General features: G+C 53.2%; 1 non-coding gene across 1 annotated transcript; it reads left to right on the top strand.

Moving 5' to 3' along the window:
- The first annotated feature begins 3,597 nt into the window (after positions 1–3,597).
- On the top strand, positions 3,598–3,669 carry TRNAC-GCA. The gene has a single exon. It is a non-coding gene; the product is annotated as a tRNA-Cys (tRNA).
- The last annotated feature ends 712 nt before the right edge of the window (positions 3,670–4,381 follow it).

The following is a 4,381-nucleotide window of genomic DNA, read 5'->3' as shown; positions in this document are numbered from 1 at the left end:
GCGTTTGCAAGGCTGGGAATGTGCAGGGTGACACATGGCGCTTACTTGGGAATTGAGGCCCTTGGAGCAGGCTTGGAGGTCCGACCTCTGAGGAGCCAAACCCCTGAAAACACATTCTGTATCCTGCCTTTCCTTCCTCCAAGACATAGCTTTCCCAGCCTCTTGCGTGCTGAGAGTCACAGAGGGCTGGAACAGGCTTGCTTTAACGTCATTATTCAGTGGCAATAGCCCCTGAGGCCCTGCGCCTAGGTTGGGCTCCCACACTCACAGGGGAATCAAAGTGACATTCAAATGAGTCAGCTCTTCGCATCAAGTGGCCAAAGTATTGGAGTTTCAGGTTCATATTAGTCCTTCCAATGTATATTCAGGCCTGATTTCCTTTAGGATGGAGTGGTTGGGTCTCCTTGTAGTCTAAGCGACCTTCGAGTGTGTTCTCCAACACCACAGTTCAACATCAAATCTTTGGTGGTCAGCTTTCTTTATAGTCCAACTTTCACATCCATACACGACACATGGATAAACCATAGCCTTAACTAGATGGATCTTTGTTGGCACAGTAACGTCTCTGCTTTTTAATATGCTGTCTAGTTTGGTCATCACTTTCTTTCCAAGTCGTAAGCATCTTTTCGGAGAAGGCAATGCCGACCCACTCCAGTACTCTTGCCAGGAAAATCCCATGGATGGAGGAGCCTGGTAGGCTGCAGTCCATGGGGTCGCTAAGAGTCAGACCAAACTGAGCGACTTCACTTTCAGTTTTCACTTTCATGCATTGGAGAAGGAAATGGCAACCCACTCCAGTGTTCTTGCCTGGAGAATCCCAGGGACGGCACGTGACTTAGTGACTTAGGTGACTTAGCAGCAGCAGTAGCAAGCATCTTTTAATTTCATGGCTGCAGTCACCATCTGCAGTGATTTCTGAGCCCCCTAAAATAAAGTTTGCTGCTGTTTCCACTGTTTTCCCATCTATTTGCCATGAAGTGATGAGGCCAGATGCAATGATCTTAGTTTTCTGAATGTTGAGCTTTATGGTAGCTTTTACACTCTCCTCTTTCACTTTCATCAAGAGGCTCTTTAGTTCTTCTTCCCTTTCTGCCATAAGGGTGGTGCCATCTGTGTATCTGAGGTTATTGATATTTCTCCTGGCAATCTTGATTCCAGCTTGGGCTTCATCCAGCCCAGTGTTTCTCACGATGTACTCTGCATAAAAGTTAAATAAGCAGGGTGACAGTATACAGCCTTGACATATTCCTTTTCCTATTTGGAACCAGTCTGTTGTTCCATGTCCTGCAACCCCATGGACCACAGGGTGCCAGGCTCCCCTGCCCATCACCAACTCCCGGGGCTTGCTCAAACTCATGTCCATTGAGTCAGTGATGCCATGCAACCATCTTATCCTCTGTTGTTCCCTTCTCCTCTGCCTTCAATCGAGACTATTATAGACAGATATATATATTTTCCCATTTATTTTTATTAGTTGGAGGCTAATTACTTTACAATATTGTAGTGGTTTTTGCCATACATTGACATGAATCAGCCATGGATTTACATGTATTCCCCATCCCGATCCCCCCTCCTATCTCCCTCTCCATCCCATCCCTCTGGGTCTTCCCAATGTGACTATTATAGACAGATATTTTAAAGTATAATTATTTTTAATAGTTTATCTAAAAGCTCATATTGCATTTACATTTTTTAAGGAGTTTCTTTTGTTTGTATTTAGAGGTACTTTCTTTGTTGACAAGCTTGTGACAGATATAACAATATAGCAATATTTAACTTATAATAAACAGGCAGTATGAAAATTTTATGCTTAATGTTAATGACTCTTAGACATGTCTATATTAGAGTTGTGGGAAAAAAATACTAGATATTTAATATTGACTATTTCCCAGTTCACATGAATCTAAAAATCAGTCAGGTCAATTTTTTTTTGTAGTTAGAACTGTTTGATTTGTAAGGGCTTCCTTTTCTTTAGATTATTTAAATAAGAACTCACAACTTCAGTAATATTATAAAAAAACAGAAGACTCACACTGAGACATACATAAATCCACACAGACAGAGATCTTCTAGTTTTCCGCCTCAGATTTAAAATCTCTTTGACCTCCTTTTTTTGGGGCGGTGGGGGTGGGGGGGCGGTGCTTGAAGTTCTCATTTGCCCAAGGCTGAGGTCTCAGGCAAAGTGGGCAGTGTTTTTCAAGGAAAGGGTTAACTTCAAGCTTTGCCCTAGGCAGGCGTTTTTAACAAGCTAATTGTTTTTAATTGCATATGCAAAAGAATCAGCTTTACAGTTTCCAAGAAAAAAAAAATTTTTATTTTAACCAATTTTCTCTGGTTCTATAGAATATCATGGCCATCCTCGGTCAGGTCATCTTTCCTTTCTGTAGTCATAGTTTTATCCCTGAATTATAGACAGATTAGCTGACAAGGTTTCCGTAGTTGAACCTGCGGAAGGATCTTTAACGTGGTCTGCTCAGAGAGCTGCACTGTGGCCTCGCCTCGCCCTGCCCGGCTCGTGAGCCTCTCCTCCACCCGTGCGGCGCGAGATGGTAAGGAAGGGAGGGAAGGACGTCTGGAAGGCGGCGCGCCCGGGGCAGGCGGTCGGGTCCGGTGGCCTTTCCGGAGGTAGGGGATGAGGGGCAGCGCGAGAAGGTGTGGGGGTCGGGTGGGAAAGACGGCTCTCCTCCGCCTTCCCGCCCGCCCCGCCGGCCCCTCCGCGCCTCCATCCCCGGCCGGGCGCCCAGCCACTCTTGCCCCGTGCCCGGTGGTGTAGTCTCTGGTGTCCCTCTTCCGCCCGACCTCCCCGTCACGTTGCCTCGAGGTTGGGTCCGAGGGTTGGGGTGGGGGGGGAGGTGCTCAGCGCGCCCCACCCTACCCCACGCGCCTTTGCCCATGGCGCCAGCCACGACTGCCTTCCCCCCGGCCACCGACCGCACGGCGCGGATCCTCGAGTTGCGTCTGGAGGGCTGTGCGGCCTGACGGGTGGCGGCTCCCCGCCGCGGGGCCGCGAGCCTGTCCGTCGCCTCCCGCCGCTGGCCCTGGACCGGTCTGCCTCGGCCGGTCGTCGGTCGTCCGCTGCGCTGGGCCTGCCGCGCGGTCGCCAGGCGCCTCCCCACACCCTCCGAGCCTCGGGGCTTGCTCCCAATCCCCCCCTCTCCACGCCTCCCACGGCTGTCTTGTCCGGTTCTCTCGCCCTCTCACCTCTGTCGTGTCCCCTGCCCACTTGGCGCCACGCTTCCCGTCGGAGCCCCTTCCCTCTGCCCTTGGTTGGGGGAGAAGGGTGTCTGGGACGCGGGCGCGGGTAGGGGTCCTGGTGGTTGAGGGGAGAGGACGGGGTCCCCGGGGTGGGGGGCGGCCGTACGGGTGTGCGAGGTGGTGGGGGAGGGCTCTGCCCCGTTACAGGGGGATGTGGGGATGGTCGTCTGGCGTCGGCGGGGACCTCCGGGTGGGGCCCGCATGTGTCACGGGCTGGCAGCGCCGAAGCCTGTGGGCAGCCGTGGGCCGGGACGCGGTGGTGGTCGAAGTTGGGGCGGTGGCCCGTGGGGCGCGCCGTGCGCCTCGCCTGCCTCCCCTTTTCCAGGTACCTAGTGTGGGGCTTCCCTGGTGGCTCAGATGGTAAAGCGTCTGCCTGCAATGCGGGAGACCCAGGTTCGATCCCTGGGTTGGGAAGTTCCCTTGGAGAAGGAAACGGCAACCCACTCCAGTACTCTTGCCTGGAAAATTCCATGTATGGAGGAGCCTGGTAGGCTCCATGACAGTCCATGGGGTCACGAAGAATCGGACACGACTGAGTGACTTCACTTCACAGCTGATAAAAAGCTTGGTTGTCTCGGTGGGGTGGATTTGCTCCTGGATGGATTTCACCTGGCAGCAGTAGCGAGGCCCGCGGGCCTCTCCTGGAAGTGGGCATATGGGTGGAGCACACCTGGCCCGCGTTGGGAGCGGAGCGCGCCTCCTCTGAGCTCCTAGGCAGTGGGTCCCAGGTCTCAGGGGTCTCCATTGCAACAGGGAACACCCATTTCGTGGGCTCCTGGGTCCCCATCAATGGGCATCCAGTGAGCGGAGCGGAGGGGTGCGGACCACAGGTAAGGGAACTGGGGCGCGGTGGCGCAGGGTGGAGCGGGGAACCACGTATTTCGCCCTCTTTGTTGGCACAGTCTCGGAGCCCCCTAACCTGGCCGTTGCAGAAAGGCCTCACCATTGGGGTCAAGTCCTTTACCACTTTACCCCTTTGCATAAAGTTCAGACCCGCGCGGTTTTTCCAAGCAGCCTAATTCCTGCAGTGAGGTCCCCAGGAAGTCCAAGGGATTTATCCTGCCTGGTGATTTCACCTGCTGGGACTCCACAACCCTTAGTCTGGCCGGCTGGCTCAGCCCTGCTT

This window comes from Cervus canadensis, chromosome 29, assembly GCF_019320065.1.
Source record: "Cervus canadensis isolate Bull #8, Minnesota chromosome 29, ASM1932006v1, whole genome shotgun sequence".
Lineage (NCBI taxonomy): Eukaryota > Metazoa > Chordata > Mammalia > Artiodactyla > Cervidae > Cervus > Cervus canadensis.
Note: the sequence above shows the minus strand (reverse complement) of the source record. Positions and strands in the feature narration are given on the sequence as shown.